The sequence below is a fragment of the Adiantum capillus-veneris genome, chromosome 28 (assembly GCF_014529385.1).
Source record: "Adiantum capillus-veneris isolate H3 chromosome 28, ASM1452938v2, whole genome shotgun sequence".
Lineage (NCBI taxonomy): Eukaryota > Viridiplantae > Streptophyta > Polypodiopsida > Polypodiales > Pteridaceae > Adiantum > Adiantum capillus-veneris.
This window is the reverse complement of record NC_140958.1, coordinates 130855766-130873101: the sequence shown is the minus strand read 5'-3', so window position 1 is coordinate 130873101 and position 17336 is coordinate 130855766.

The window sequence follows — 17336 nt, the reverse complement described above, 5'->3', positions numbered from 1 at the left end:
CCTTTGATACTCTAGCAACTGTCAAACATCTTGAAAGAAAAACTACAAAATACCTAATTATGGACAAGCTTGTTTCTCAAGTAGTTGGTGGTGACTCACCAATGACAGATGGAGAGTTCTCTTGCTTTCTAGATTCCATAACCCCATTGTCAAACAAGCGGCGTGTTCAAAGAACCTTACAGTTAGCTAAACGGGCAAAAGGAATTACACCTCTTGGCTTGGAGTCTATTTTGACTTTAAAGTAAAAATCAGGATATCCCTTCCTCCATAGTGTTCTTTTTCCATGTCAGCTTGGACCTGGACAACAGCCTCATATATTTAAAATGTCTACTATGGGACCAGGGAGTGGTGTTGATTTGGTGAACCGTATGCGCCCTGGTGGAAATTTGCAAGATATGTGGGTGCATTTCGATCATGTTCATCGTGTGGAGGGTTGGCCTACTATGTCGGCGCATGTTTACGACCCATATGTAAGAGAGCTATTAACATTGGCAATATGTGAATTTACTGTGGAAAACAAGCATGCACAGATAGAGTTTTGGAAAATGCTTAATAAGGTTGTAGTTGATCATGGTTTTGATAAGCCTGAACTTCGAGGTTTTATGGAAGATGAGGCAAATGCAAATTGGATTGCAGTTCGTACTGTCTATTTTGATGGAGCCAAAAAAAAGATGCGTGAGAAAGAGAGATCATGTGTTTTTCATTGGGAGCAAAGCATGGTTAAGCACACTGCCAAGTGTATACGTTCCTCTTATAAAGAGGAGCATAAAATATTGTGTCGAAAATGGTTACATGCACCTTCAGAACATGCTGCACAAGTATGCAAGGATGAACTCAAATAGTTTTGGAAAATCGGTCATGATATTTTGGATGAGATTCTAGAATTGGAAACATGGTTGTCATGGTGGGATGTTAGAGTGCCACATTGGGGAGACAGATTTGTTGCTCAAGATGAGACAGGTGTTTTTGTCCCTAGAACAAATCTTTCTGAGGCAAAACATGCAAGTATGCATGCTTCAATTGGTTATAAGAATAATATTGATCTGTATGAAGTCACTTGTGCAGATATGTCACTAGCAGTTCTTCAAAGTGTGCGCTACAATGCCTACTTGAAGGGCATGCATTCATCCACAAGACCAATGATGGCAGACTTGGCAGCCAGATTTATGAGCAATCATTCAGCATTAACATCGAATAGAAAACTTCTTGATGTAGCTCAGTCAGTAATTTTAGAAATGCAAATACCAAGTCCAGAGATGAATAGAGCTCCAGTAAGGGAAAAGAGTGTGCAAAAATCACGCTCAATCTTTCTTGATGCCGATGAAACTCTTGAAGAAGACTCTGATAGGCCAAATTTTTTTAGTATCACTACTCCAATTTACAATGTACCACATAGCCAGCAAAATGCTTTCTCTACTCCCAGTCTTTGGCTAGAGAAAAAGGTGCCTCGGACTGTTTGGGCCATTAGGCGCACTAAGTCTCGCAGAAAAATGACATGTTTTGGTGTTCTCCCCGGAGAGAAAGTACGTTGTGATAGGTTCATAAACAACAATTTAGATAATGTGCAAAATGGTGTTCCTGCCCCTTGCTTTTGGGGAAGGAGAAAATATCCCGCTGTGGGTGCCAAATTAGAAGGAATTATTGAGGGGTTTGTATGGTTTTGCCATGACAGTACCACTCATGCATGGAATATTGATGGGATGATTATTAGACCTCCTAGCCCACCAGCTCTGGGGATGTGGGTTGTGGAAGACTGAACGTGTCTGCTTCCATGGGAGATTGAGATGATGCACAAAAATGGATTTGTGCTTCAGGGAGATAATACGACAGCACAACAGAACCTCCATATTGATGGGCAATGTGGAACACAACCGAGATCTTTTCGTGCTAGATTTAGAGATGGAAAGCATGTAAGGTGGAGGAAAAAATTAACCAAAGTTTTCAATGATGGGATAGCATTGGGCCAAAGCATGGAAGCACATCTAGTGAGAGAGGTTATATTGGTACCAAATGCATCACATGTTTTTCATGTTAGCACTCCAGGCTCAGTTCAAAAGGGGGTTACTTATGCAGTGACCATTGCAGACTTTCCTCGATGTACTTGTGAGGATTTCCAAAAAAGAGACAGCAGGCGTCTCACGTACGTGCTATGCAAACACATGTCCTTTGTGTATTTTCGAGTCCTTGGTTTGGATTCTGCACCTCTTGAGTTTGTGCATCAGGAAGCACTGACAAAAGTAGAGTTGTTCCAGGGATTGTGTGGGGCCAGAGTGCCAGCATAGCATCGACTTCTTGAGCTAAGGTTTGCAGTTGGGCCTATGGATTGGAAATTTTTTTGGATTCCCTGCAATTGCCATTGTAGGATGAGCGCTTATTATACTTACATTGTTTTGAAATCTTGTGTTACTTAATCATTTGGCGTTTATATTGTTGCAACGATCACCTTCTATGGATTGACCATTTTGTTGGACTGGCTGCACTTGGCATTATGGTAGAGCTTTTTTGTGTTATAGTTCTCCCTACTTTCGCTCGAAAAAATGCCACGCTCGGTGTATGGTTTTCTCCTGTGAGAAAGTGATGTATGAATCTCATGCTCCTCCTTATGCGGGGCATAAAGGGATTCAGTCTACCCTAAAAGGGATTGAAACATATTTCTATTGGCCTGCCATGAAAGCAAACATACAAGAGTATGTTTCTATATGTGTGGTATACCAAAAGACAAAGTTTGATAGAAGGAAGCAACCTGGATTTCTTCAACCTTTTCCAATACCTTATTCAAGATGGGAGAGTATATATCCATGGATTTTATATTTGGATTTCCTAAGTCTATCCATGGGAATATGGGAATATGGACGATAGTAGACAGGTTCAGCAAACAAGCTCATTTTATACCTGTCAGAAAGACTTTCAAAGACCATCAAATGGCAACCCTCTTCATATCACAAATCTTCAAGTACCATGGCATGCCAATGTCCATAGTGTTAGTTAGAGATCCTAGAATGACCAGTAATTTTTGGAAGGGTCTCTTTGAGAATTTAGGGACAAGGCTAAAATTTTCTTTGGCATATCATCCGCAAACAAATGGCCAAAGTGAAATAGCTAACCTAACAATTCTTGATCTACTAAAAGCCTACGTAACGGAAGTAGATCAAAGTTCCCAATGGTAGAAGTACTTACCCTTATTGGAGTATGCCTACAATAATACTGTACATACCTCCATGGAAAAAGCACCTTTCGAGATAATTGAGGGAAGACCCTTGCTAGTTAAGGTACACGGGAAGATATTCATTGTTGCACATGAGTAAGGATATTTCTCCACAAGAAGAAGAACTTCATTTATCATTGGAGTACTATTTGGAAACGGAGAAACATACGCTCTGAACTTCTTGTACATGTTAATGTTTTCTTTTTGGCAATTTGATACTCTTAGTGTTAGAATTTTTTTTATAAAGTATTGCTTGAGTCTATCTTTTTTATAAAAAATATAAGACTAACCTAAACTTAATGGCTTAAGATCTTGATGTTTGTAGGTTTTAGACCTCGTATTAATATCCCCTTCATATGCTACATTGGAGCCTAGATTGGACAAGTGGTGGACCTACCATGAAGTCTAATTTAGACAATAGTGATAGACTTTAAAACAACACCAATTTGTTACATTATCTTGGGCAAGTGGTGGACCTTGCGTCTATTTGTGTCTCGATGGAGCATATCTTGGCCATGTGGCATACCTTCTTTATCTCCATGCTTCAATGAAGTGCACCTTTGAAAATGGAAGTACCTTGAAACCAAACTACCCATGTATAGCTTGGACAAGTGGTGAACCTTTCTTCTTTCATGTTTCAATGGATCCTATCTTGGAATAAGGTATATCTTAATGGGATCTTGCTTCTCTCCATGCTTAAATGGATTCTAGCCTGAACATAGAGTGGACCTTCAAATAAAACTCCACATATTGGAGCATAGGATATGATGACAAATAATGGGCTTTGTGGAAATTCCCCCATGCATATTTAGGAAATCTAGTCTTTCTTATCCTCAAAGGATCTTAGCTTGGATTGGTGGTGGACCTTGCTTTTGTCCATCCTTCAATGGAGGTGAGGTTAGAAAAGTGAAGGTGGACAAGTGTTCAAAACCTTGAAATGAAATCTCTCTTATTACAACATCACAGACTGTACATCTTAGGTACTTCCCCAAGGTGTCCACTAGGAAATATGTAAGATAGCACGTACAAACAAAATAAGGGATTTATGATTAGGTACATTTACAAAAAAATGTACTTACATATAGAGTTTTTCAATTCAGAAAGTAAAAAATTTCATACATAAGGGCGAGTTTTTATAACAAAAATTCATACATAAGGGATACATATAATACTTAAAAATATACAAGTAAGACATTATTAAAATACCTCTTGTTCGCACGTGACATATGCAATTTCTACATAGTGGATTCCTCAGGGGTACTTCTTACATTAGAATTACACATGGCCAGCTTGGACACATGGTGGAGCTTGCTACTAAATATAATAGGCTACACAAGTGATCTTCTAGTATCTTCTCATGCTTAGTTTATACATTCGGTACACCTTGTATCTCTAAAGGTTGCAAAAGTGGTGGCCCTTTGGATTTAGCCACACATTTTTTATGGAGCCTATCTTGGACAAGCGGTGAACCTTAGCTTCCCTCCATGTTTCAAGGGAGCCTCAATTGGATAAGTGGTTTTTGAAGTTCCAATCGATCCTAGCTTGGCCACATAGTGGGGCTTGCTTCTACCTTTTGTTTCAATAGAAATATCTTGGAAAAGTGGTGGATCCTGGAGAAAAACCCCCCATGTACAATATATCATGGATTTTACAAAAGGTGAGAAATAATATTGTAGCTTGGAGGTAGCTGAGACAAGTGGTGGGCCTTGTAACAAAATTCTCCATGTACAAACACATCAAGGGTTTGAAATTGTTGAGAAACAATATCATTCATGGTTGTCTAAATCTTGGACAAGTGGTGGGGTTTTTCGTATGCTCATGTTGCAAGGAATCCTACCTTAGACAAGTGGTTTCCTATGCTTCAATGGAGCCTAACTTGGATGCATGGTGGAGCTTGCTTCTATCCCCATGTTTCAATAGATTTAGCTTGGACAAGTGGTGGGCCTTGGACAAAAACTCTCCATGCACTACATATCCTGGTTTTTCAAATGGTGAGAAACAATACCATAGCTTGGAGATATATTGGACAAGTAGTGGACCTTGTATCAAACGTTTTCATGTAAAACACACCATGATTTCACAATTGGTGGGAAGCAATATTGTTCAAGGTTTTATTATCTTGAACAAGTGGTGGATCTTTGCTTCTGATCATGCTTCAAAGGATCTTAGCTTGGACTAATTGTTTTCCATGTACTAATGGATCCTTGTTTGCACACATGGTGGAGCTTGCTTCTATCACATGTCAATAGAGTTAGCTTAGACAAGTGGTGGAGCTTGGAACTAAATCCTCCGTGTACAACACATCATCATGGGACTTTCAAATTGTGAAAAATAAATATTGTAGCTTGGGGGAATCTTGGAAAGGAGATGGGCCTTGTTAAAAATTATGCATGTACAACATATTATGGGTTTTCCAATTGGTAAGAAATAATATTGTTCAAGATATAAACTTACAGGCTGAACATGTCATCCCTAGCTTAAACAAATGGTGGAGATTTGTTTCTCTCCATGTTTAAAGGGAGCCTAGCTTGGACAAGTGACTTTCCATGTATGAATGTAGTCTAGCTTGGACACATGGTAGAGCTTTTTACTAAAGGAAATATGCTAGACAAATGGTGGATCATTTGGTATGTTCTCATGCCTAATTTATACATCTGATACACCTTGCATCTCTAAAGGTTGAGAAAGTGGTGGCCCTTTGGATCTAACCACACATTATTTACGTCGCCTAACTTGGAGAAGTGGTTTTTCAAGTTCCTATGGAGCCTATCTTGGACGCATGGTGGAGCTTGCTTCTACCTTATATTTCAATAGAGCTAGCTTGAACAAGCGTTGGAGCTTGGAACAAAACCCGTATGTACAACATACCATGGATTTTCCAAATGGTGAGAAATATTTTTGTAGCTTGGACAAGTGGTGGGACTTGTAATAAAATTCTCCATGTACAAACACATCAAGGGTTTCCCAATTGGTGAGAAAAAATATCATTTATGGTTGTCCCTAGCTTCAAAAAGTGGTGCAGTTTTTCTTATGCTAATGTTTCAAGGGATCCTAGCTTAGACAAGTGGTTTCTCAAGTTTCAATGTTGCCTAGCTTGGACACATGGTGGAGCTTTCTTGTATACCACGTTTCAATACAGCTATCTTGGACAAGTGGTGAAGCTTGGAGAAGAACTCTCCATGTACAACATATCATGGCTTTTGCCAATGATGAGAAACAATATCGTAGCTTGAAGAAAGCTTTGACAAGTAGTAGCGGAACTTGTAACAAATTTTTTCATGTAAAACACACCATGCTTTTCCAATTGTTGGTGAGAAGAAATATTGTTCAAGGTTGTCTGTAGCTTGGACAAGTGGTTGATCTCTGCTTCTACCCATGTTTCAAGGGAGCCTAGCTTGGACAAGTGGTTTCCCATGTCCTTATGAAGGCTAGCTTGGACACATGGGAAAGCTTGCTTCTATCCCTTGTCAATAGGGTTGTCTTGGACAAGTGGTGCATTGCATCACTTTTCCCAGTTTCCTAGGTTCAATAGAGCCTAGCTAGGACAAGGGGTGGACCTTGAAACAAAACTACCTTGTACATCATATATATGGGTTTTTATTACGACATAAACCACACATTATGGATGTGTGGAATCTGTGGACTACGACTTCATGTGGCTATGGATAGTTCTTCACGGGATACCATGGGAGAGGACGGGTTTGCACCGTTCCCAATATGCACTCGAGCAGCGGGTGTATTAGGGGGACATACTGGTCATTGTAGGAATATCAATATCATTCTCATGTAATTGTGTTCTTCGCTATGTATCAATGAGGCCAATGGTATTGTGTCCCTTTGTACTGTTTATTTTGTCTTCTTATATATATTGTTGTTCCTTATAATGTAAGGAAGTGTGAAGGTGTCCATTCTTGTAGTGTTGATTGATCCATTGCGGAGCCATAGGTACTACATCTAGCAACCACGGTGCATGATGGGAGACCTGGTGTGAACATGCATGCACACTAGGTCATAGGGTCCTCCTAACCATGTCGTTCTAGTAGTGGCCGGACGATGGAGGAGAGGTTGTTTGGATGAATTCATATTTTCCCCACCCCCCATGATGAGGAACATGTGTCTCCGTCGCCAAACCAGGTTCGTGGTTAGCGTACTCGGTATAGTTAGTCTTGTCCACCTGTTGTGCGCTCTCTCTCACCAATTCATGTCACTCTACACCTACTCCTATAAGCACTCCTGGTGTTACCCTGCCACTGTCTCCGCCTCGTCATTGTTCCACAACTCTTTCCTGGTGGGGGCACAATTGGTCCGAAGCTATGGTGCAACCAATGGTGGGTGATCAGATTAAGTATAATCGCTTTTGAGTTCAATCAAAGGAATATCTTTATGCACATTTATGGAAATTTAATAAGGTGTATGGATTAAACCATCCTGATGGAGTGATTCCTCCCCATCAACAATCTGTGTTCCACACTTTCAGGGAAAGCTGCAAAATGGTTGGCAGAGTATCGTGATGATCACTTTCAAACTTATGTTGAAGGTTCCAGAGTGCTCTTGCATCAATTTAGAATGGAAAAGACAGTCCCTCAACATTTGGAAAAGCTTCGGACGTTGCGTCAAAAGTAATTGCCAGTGTAGGATTATGCTGAAAAGTTTTTGGATACTCTTGGAATGGGTACCTCAGGCAGAATGTCCAGCAGCCAAGGTGTTGAATGATTATTTTCTGCGAGGACTGAATAAGGATCTTAGAACTACTATGGAAAGGTGGATAAGGTGACTAGTCCGCTAGATGCAGCAGTAGTTTGGGAAAATAATTGGAGGAGGCACCTCAGAAAAAATCCAAGCATCAAGGGAAAGGTGTTTCATCCGGATCTAAGGAATCTTCTGTGATGGTAAAGAATCTGAAGGAACTATGGTGTACTCAGTGCCAAAATCCTGGACATGCCGCTAAAAATTCCACAATGAATCAGAAATGGTGTGCAATTTGCACCACAAATACCCATAATACAGTGGAATGTTATTACAATGGTCGTGGCCGTAGGAGTTGGGATTATTCTACATGGTAGATATAGCAGTCAAGACAAGAGCCTGCAGTAGCGTTGGCTCACGCTCATGCATCAGAGGCACCTTTTTTAGGAACAACCGGCAGACAGGGTCAAGGGGGGGGGGGTCCGGCCGCAGACGAGAGTAATGGATGAGATCCGAATCGACCCAAAACCTACTATGATCAAAAGTGGATGAGACCCAGAACCCAAAACCTGCTATGAGTAGTGGCGGAGAGGGGCATTGGCGGTCAATTGTCCAGAAGCCTTGGAATATGATCAAAAGACATAGGAACCTGCTATCGAAAAGTATCCGAGTGTAGGAATGGTTCCGATTGAAGGATTGGAGGAGTCTGACCTGGTGGTTTCATTGATTACCCGTTCTAGAAAAAATATGGTACCAACAACAAATGTTAAGCTTCCAGATTGGTCAACTTAAAAGGATGTATGCAAAATGGCTATAACATGGATGCCATAGTGCCGCCGTTGCAATCACCAGAGTCTTTGGTGGGCTCTTCAGAGAAGAAAGAGGGAAAAGCCAAAAACAGGGCAAGTACCATGGAAGAGGATAATTGGGATTCTGTTTGGAGGGAGGCACTAGAATCACCATTACAAGTGCGATTGGGATCTTTATTGAAACTAGTTCCAAATTTTCATAAATCTTTTGCTCAGTCTCAGGATTTTAAAGAAATAAAAGAGATGGAAGTCAATGTTGTGGCAGTTGAGGAAGTGCAGGATGATTCAGTCCCATTGCCTGCAACTAGGATTATGGACAGACACATCTTGAAGCTTTCAATATGATATCATGGAATGTATATCGGACAAAGTCCTACTAGATGGAGGTGCGGGAGTTAATATTATTACTCAAGTAGCTTGTGAGCACTTTGACCTTGGTGATTGGAAACCTTCTCTCTTTGTAGTTTGCATGGCAAATGAGAGAAGAGTATAGTTAGTAGGATTGCTCAGAGGAATTGTGTTGGATGTTGCTGATCTGTCCTTTGGTATTTCGTTAGTGGTGTTAAACATTGAAGATTACATCCAAGATTATCATAATATATTGGGGAGACCATGGCTACGCCATGCCAAGGTAAAGCATAATTGGGAGGCAAACATGCTGACAGTAAAAAAGGATTGCAGGAAAGTTCGGGTGATGTTGGGAACCCGCAGACAACGAGTTCAAGTAGCACGGCTGTGATAGTGGCAATAGTGAATATGGTGGAAGGGTTACAAGACGATAAAGAGGAGCAATTCCAGAAGGCTAATTCGGATTTAGTTTCTCTTTATCTTGCAAATGTTTCTATGATTTCGGAGGGGAAGTCATTAAGGGATCAAGAAATGGCAGCACCAGAGTGGAAAGAAGAAGCCTTGCCTATGCCATAACCATTGGAGGAGGTTATTTGGCAAGATCACAACTTTGAAGCACGAATGAGTAAAGTAACAAGGGAAAAGGAGGATGAATTGGGACACTCTTTCTAGGAGCTCTTCAAGGGACTAAGCCAATCTAGATTAGTCCATGACTTGAGGCCTCGAGGTGTTCACTTTGTATAGAACTACCATATCACGTGCATTTAAGACATGTTTATAAAACCCCTATCTGTGAATTTTTAAAGGAATAAAAGGTACCCTTTTCTTCTAAAATATGTAAGGTTTTTTCAAATTTGAAAAATAGTATCCCCTTTGTATATATAGTTTTGTAAGTTTCAAGAACTTTTAATACCCTTTTGTTGAACTCACGTGCTAGGTTACATTTTTCTTAGGTGACCTTCCCAGGCTTGAGGCCCGATTCCGAGAGAACTTGATTAATCTATAGATGGAATTCCAAGATGTTTTTGCATGGGAGTATGTGGATATGAAAGGATTGGATCCGAAGCTTTATCGGCATAAGATTCATTTAAAACTAGATGCAATCTAGTGAAGTAGAATTAATATAGGATGAATTCAAATGTGGCCAAGCAAGTCAAGGTTGAAATTGATCGCTTATTGCAAGTGGGTTTTATTACTCCTATTGATAATCCAAAATGGATTTCTCCTATTGTGGTGGTACAAAAGAAGAACAAGAAATTCAAATAAGTGTGGATTATAGGAAGCTGAATGCAACTAATGTTCCAGACCCTTTTTCACTTCCATTTCCGGATTCTATTTTGGATGATGTGGTAGGTCATGAAATGTATTCTTTTTTGGATGGATTTAATGGCTATAATCAAATTCAGATGGCTAAGGAGGATCAGGCTAAAACAACTTTCATTACGGCGTGGGGTGTTTTGCATGCACCGTAATGTGGTTCTGATTATGGAATGCACCCTCAAATTTTCAAAGGGATATGTTTCAAATTTTTGGTCCTTACTTGACAGATTTTATGCGAATTGTTTTGGATGACCTTAGTGTCTTTGGAGCACAATTGGAGAATTTGAAGCAATTGTGGTTATATTTTATAAAGTGTCATGAGGTGAAATTTAGTTTAAATACTCTGAAATGTGCATTTTTGGTGCGGAGTGGTAGATTATTGGGCCATGTGATTTCCGAGGACATCATTTCAGTGGACCCTGATAAAATAGCAACGATTATGGAGGCACCTCCACCGGCAAATCCAAATCAATGTAAAGTATTTTTGGGTCAAGCTTGGTGGCATGGGAGGCATTTTCACTTTGTGGTACATTGGAAATTCCTCTTAACCAGGCGAGTCATGCCACACTTTTTGAATGGACCCCAAAATTGGATCTGGCCTACCACAGATTAAGAATTCAGCTGTCCAAAGCTCCTATCATGATTCCTCTGAATTGGGGTCGGGATTTTCATGGTTTTGTGGATATTTTTGATAGGGCTATTGGCAGTGTACTGATGCAGGAACAAACTCATGGGTAGAAGCAGGAGATTATCATCCACACAAAAAATTATTTAGTGACAAAAAGAGAATGCTTAGGGATGATTTATTCAGTGAGAATTTTGTCATTATCTGTTGGGACGGCGGTTTTCTTTCATGTGGATCATTCGGCTCTCTTATATTTGGTGCACTAATAGAATTTGACAGGAAGATTAGCCAAATGGGTTCTGTTGTTACATGAATTTGATTTTGAGGTCATACATTGTCTGGAGCGCAGCATACAGTTTCTGATTACCTGTCTCGGCTTGATTCTGGCAAGCCACCAATGGGGGTTGTCGATAAATTTTCAGACGCGTCTCTATTTTTGACAGGCGTATTTGTGGATGAGGTTGCAGTTGAGAAGTCATCCCAGATGATTCCCAGCATTCCCTTCAAGTGGTAGAATGAGGATATTTTTTTTGTATAGCGAAGAAATGCCTTCATTCTTGTCACTATATCAACGATCGTCGGATGGCTATTCGTAGCCGGAAATTTGAGGTGGTGATGGGGAAGTTGTATTATCGCACAGTGACAGATGTTCTACTTAGATGTGTCCTACCACAACAGAAATGATATTTTATGGAGGAGGTTCATACAGGCATTATTGGGGGACACTATTGCAGCTTTGATCACGGTGCAAAAAGTGTTGTAATCTGGACTATGGTGGCCGACGTAATTTCAAGATGCAAGGGATTTTGTGCAACATTGTGATTTTTGTCAATGGTTGGGGCAACCTACTAAGATGTCCAGAATGCCTTTACAGCCAGGGTTACCTTTGGAGCCATTTCAAAAATAGGGATTGGATTTTATTGGACCTTCTAAACTAGCGGCAGCTAGCACTAGCAACGGATTACACAACTAAGTGGGTGGAAGCATGGACTTTGAAAGATAATACAACGGTTTTTGTTGCTCGGTGCTTATATAAGGATATCTTTTCCTGATATGGTTGTCCCATTGAGTTGGTTAGTGATCGAGGTAGCCATTTCTTGAATAAGGTGATGGAGAAAATGTTGCAATTCTATTTTGTGTTACACAGGAAATCATCTCCATATTATCCTCAGGAAAAGGGGCACGCAGAATCAACTAATAAACAATAGGCCCGCATCTTGACAAAACTAGTCAATCTGCACCTAACGGATTGGGATGTTAAACTTATTTCCTCATTATATAAAGTAGAAACATGCCTAACACCTTTCAAATTGGCATTCTGCATGGAGGCAATTACCCCAGTGGAGCATGTTCTGCCAATCTTGCAGATGCTGATTGTAGATAGGATTCTTTTGGAAGCCTCAGTCATTTATCGTTTGGATGTTTTATAGGAATTAGATGAAAAACGACTATGCAATTTTGCAGTGTTGCAAGATATGCAATCTTGATGAAAAAAATGGATGTACCAACCCAAAGCGTGGAAATTTTTGCGGGGCCAGTTGGTTATTTTACTTAATTCTCATCTTGAGAAGATGCCTAAGAAGCTAAAATTACGGTGGGTTGGGCCGTTCTAGATCTTAAAGTCATGTGGACCCACTTCATTTTATTTGGTTGATTTGCGGGGGGAGGTGATTGCTGTTCCGGTGAATGGTTTCCGACTTCGTCATTATGTTTCACCTACAGCTATCAAGTGTCCATTTGCTCTGGTACAAGACCCAGAATCCGTCTTAATCATGATTAGGGATTCTTTGCCATGCAATCTCCAAAAGCGGGAAAAGGGCTATGATGGTTGTGACACCGTGTCACTACCTCTTTTTTGAGAATTCTTTTTTAGTGGAATAGTGCATGAAGCAGATTCCTTATATTCTTTCAACGCTATTTATAGAGCTTTCACACTTCTACGTCTTAGCATTTCTATGTTATTCTGTGTGCTCTCGCCACCATGATAGCTTCCTTGCTTCAGTGCATCCCCTTCAGACCTGTGCAACAACTAGCTCTTCGACGGGTGGACGCATGGTTGTAGGATTTGCGGCTTTGAGTCTTCGCCAACCTCGACTGGCAGAACATTCCTATCCACCCGCAGGCTCTTGTATTGATAGAATGGTGTGCTCTTGGTGATATGGTGGAGGTAATTAATCAAAGTCTTTAGCTAACAACGAAAGGATCTCAAGATGATGTTGACTACCTGAAGATGGTGTTTCCCGTGCCTGGCATGTTATTCCTGTTGCAAAGGTAGAGCTTGAATTTGGATTGAAAGTGAAAGGGGAATATAAACTATCAGGGCTTCCTAATGTGGTGATTAGAGATGCTTATCACTACTTTTTGGAATCTATTTTGTTGCATGCCAAAACTTATAGCATCTCTACTGAAGCTCGGAATGTGATGCATTCACCAATGTTGGGCCAACGGCCTTGGTAGCAATCGTCAGGGAGCACTTACTGGCTGAGTGTCAAAGAGTAGTAGGGAAGATGGGGTACAGTATCCCAACTAATACAAAGGTGGGACAGCTTTTGACATTGGTGTTCCCCTTGATAGAAGTTTTTCCTCTTGCCCTTTGACCTTTATATCATTTTGAGGATGATCGATTCATGGCCCGCAGCACTGATCCGATAGCAGGGGCTTAGAGTTTTGTACCGGCTGTGGAGTTGACTCATATGCTTGCTTGTGTGAAGGATTTAGCTGATGCTTCTACTTCAGTGGTAGCCCCTATTTTGATTGAGATGGCCACTGCAGGGACTTTGAGAAGCCTAGAAACATGACAGGCAGATGCAAGCTCTAAGAGAGGCCAACTCTACCTTTATCTCCTCTATTCAAGATAAGCTTCTTCACTTGTGCACGCAAAATGGCCTTTCCATCTATTCAAGGTCACATTCAGGAGATGTGTTGATCAATCTTAATGATCTCGATGGCCTCGCAGTGGAAATACACCAGGATTTGTAGAATTTTTGGGAGGTCCAAGTGCAAAATTGGAGATCATTGCTGGCTAGTATGGAGGTACCCGAGCAACAAGCACAACAGCTCGCGGTGTGCTAGCCTGAGCGGCCTACCAATGAGAGTGGTAAGGGCATTGTGCAAGAATGTTTTGATATTTTTGATTGGGCAAAAGCTACTAAAGAATGTGCTCAAGCCAAAGCCTGTGTCTCTCATTTGCAGCGAGTAATTCATCATCTTCGTAGGGAGTAGCACATGATCTATTTTTGGGTGGAGACACTTGCTCATTCTTTTCATTAACTGTTCCACCTTGGCCGTCGTTTTGGATTGCTTTAAATCTATATCTGGCTTGGAATTATCCTATACCTACACATCTTGCTCCTTTACCCAAGGCTCCATAGTCTGTCTCCCTGCCAGCAGAGTTCATTCCATGGGAACCTTGGCCAGAGAAGCCGGAGATAGACCCATAGTTGATGGCGGAGGTTTATAGGGCCCATCGGGAAGACTTTCAGGATTTTGGCTACCTTGACATTTCATCATCACCAGAGCATGAGGAGGAGCAACGACCGGAGCCTTCAAAATGGAGAAGCTAAAGTTGTGGGTTCGCGCAGTCCACTGTGCATTCGAGGCGTTATGGCATAAGCCGCAGACTACAGATGTGCAGACTCTGTGGGCTAGGACTTCATGCAGCTATGGGTAGTTCTTCACGGGATACCATGGGACAGGATGGGTTTACACTGTTCCCGATCTGCGCTGGAGTAGCGGGTGTATTAGGGGGCATACTGGTCATTATAGGGATATCAATATCATTCTCATGTAATTGTGTGCTCTGTCGTGTATCAATGAAGCCGATGGTGTTCTGTCCCTTTGTATTGTCTATTATGTCTTCTTATTTATTGTTGTTCCTTCTAATGTAAGGAACTGTGAAGGTATCCATTTCCATAGTGCTTATTGCTCCACTACGGAGCCATAGGAATTACTGTTTTCATGTTTCAATGGATCTTATCTTGAAAGAATGGTGCATCTTTCTTCTCTCCATGTCTGAGTAGATACTAGCTTGGACAAGTGGTGGTCCTAAGATGCTTCCATGATTCAATTGAAATTGGGCTAGCTTGGACAAGTGGTGGTCCTTAGATGCTTCCATGATTCAATTGAAATTGGGCTAGCTTGGACAAGTGGTGGACCTTGAAAAAGACCCCGTTTAGACAACTGCTGGAGCTTTCTGCTCTCCATGTTTCAATTGATCCAAGCTCGAATGAGTAGTGGAACTTATCTTCTTTTCATTTCTCAATGATTCTTGAGACCAAAAATCTCCATTCCTAGATTAGATAGCTAGCTTTCCTTCCACCTCTCTCTAGAGGCTAGGAAAGGGTTAGATCTTTGAACTTACTGAACTACTATTTTTGAATCTTAGGTTGGACATATGCTGGAGATTTTCTTCACACCATGTTTCAATAGAAGTTATCTTAGACCAATGGTGTATTTTTAAACAAAACTCCCCATGCACAACATACATGTGGTTTAGGGTTGATTCAATAGATCCTAGCTTGGACAAGTGGTGGACCTTGACACAAAACTCCTCATGTACAACATATATCTGGTTTAGGGTTTTTTCAATAGAGCCCATCTTGGACACATGGTGGAGCTTGCTACTAAAGATAATAGGCTACACAAATGATCTTCTAGTATCTTCTCATGCCTTGTTTATGCATTTGGTACACCTTGCATCTCTAAAGGTTGGAAAAGTGGTGGACCTTTGGATTTAGCCACACATTATTTATGTAGCCTATCTTGGACAAGCGTTGAGCCTTAGCTTCCCTCCATGTTTCAAGGGAGCCTCAATTGGATAAGTGTTTTCTGAAGTTCCAATCGATTCTAGCTTGGACACATGGTGGAGCTTGCTTCTACCTTATGTTTCAATAGATATATATTGGACAAGTGGTGGAGCTTGGAGAAAAACCCCCATGTACAATATATCATGGAGTTTCCAAATATTGAGAAATAATATTGTAGCTTGGAGGTAGCTCAGAAAAGTGGTGGACCTTGTAACAAGATTCTATATCTACAAATGCATCAAGGGTTTTGCAATTGGTGAGAAACAATATCATTCATGGTTGTTTAAAGCTTGGAAAAGTGGTGGAGTTTTTCTTATGCACATGTTGTAAAGGGATCCTAGCTTAGACAAGTGGTTTCCTATGTTTCAATGGAGCCTAACTTGGACACATGGTGGAGCTTGCTTCTATCTCTATGTTTCAATAGAGCTAGCTTGTACAAGTGGTGGATTGGAGAAAAACGCTACATGTACAACATATCATGGTGAACCTTGCAGTTATTTTATACACCTATCTTGGAGAAATGGTGGAACCTTGATTATCTCCATACATCAAGCCAAGGTTGGTGAAGCTTGCTTCTCTCCATGTTTTGGTGGAGCCTAACTCAGACAAGTGGTGAAGCTTTCTTCTCTCCATGCTTTAAAGGATCCTAGCTCCGACAAGTGGTAGAGATTGACCTCTCTAAATGTTGCAATGTATCCTAGATTAATCAAGTGGAGCACCTTGAAACAAAACCACCCATGTATAACATCTCATGGGGTCTTCATGTTTTGCCTAGCTTGGACAAGTGGTAGAGCTCGCTCTCTCCATGTTTCATTGTAGCCTAGCTTATACAAGTGGTGGACATTTTTTTCTTTCCATGTTCCAATGTAGAACCTACCTTGGACAAGTGGTGAATCCCATGGACAACATTATCATGGATTTTTGAAGTGGTGGAAAGGAGTACTAGCTTGGGTGGTGGACCTTGCTTCTCTCCATGCTTCAATTGAACCTTAGCGTTTGAGAGGATGGTAGACCTTGAAGTAAGACCTTGCATGCTATAGCCCCTCATATGTTGTGCATGTGGTGGAAATTGAAATTGTTCTATAAGTCTAGCTTGGATAACTGGTGGAACTTTGATAATCTCCATATATCAACAACCCAAGTTTGGACAAGTGGTGGACCTACAAACCAAGATATTTACACTACAATAGAGTATATGTTGAAGATGTGGTGAATTTTGAGATTAAAAACCCATGTTACTAGAGAAGATAAGTTACAAATGTGATGGAGCATTGTATCAATGTCCTATGTCTAATTTTGACTAGTGATGACTTTGAAACTACCCCCTAGTCTACTAGAAAACATATATGGACCAAGAGGTTAGGCTACCTTTGTTGCATCAATGCATCCAATGTTACCAGATACTATAGATTTCTTGGATAGTTATTGGACCTTGTATCAATGTTCAATGTCTAGCTTGGACAAGTGGTGGACCTTGGTTCTCTCTATGCTTCAAATGGGCAATATATTGGAGTCATGGTGTGCTGTGTTTCTCAAAG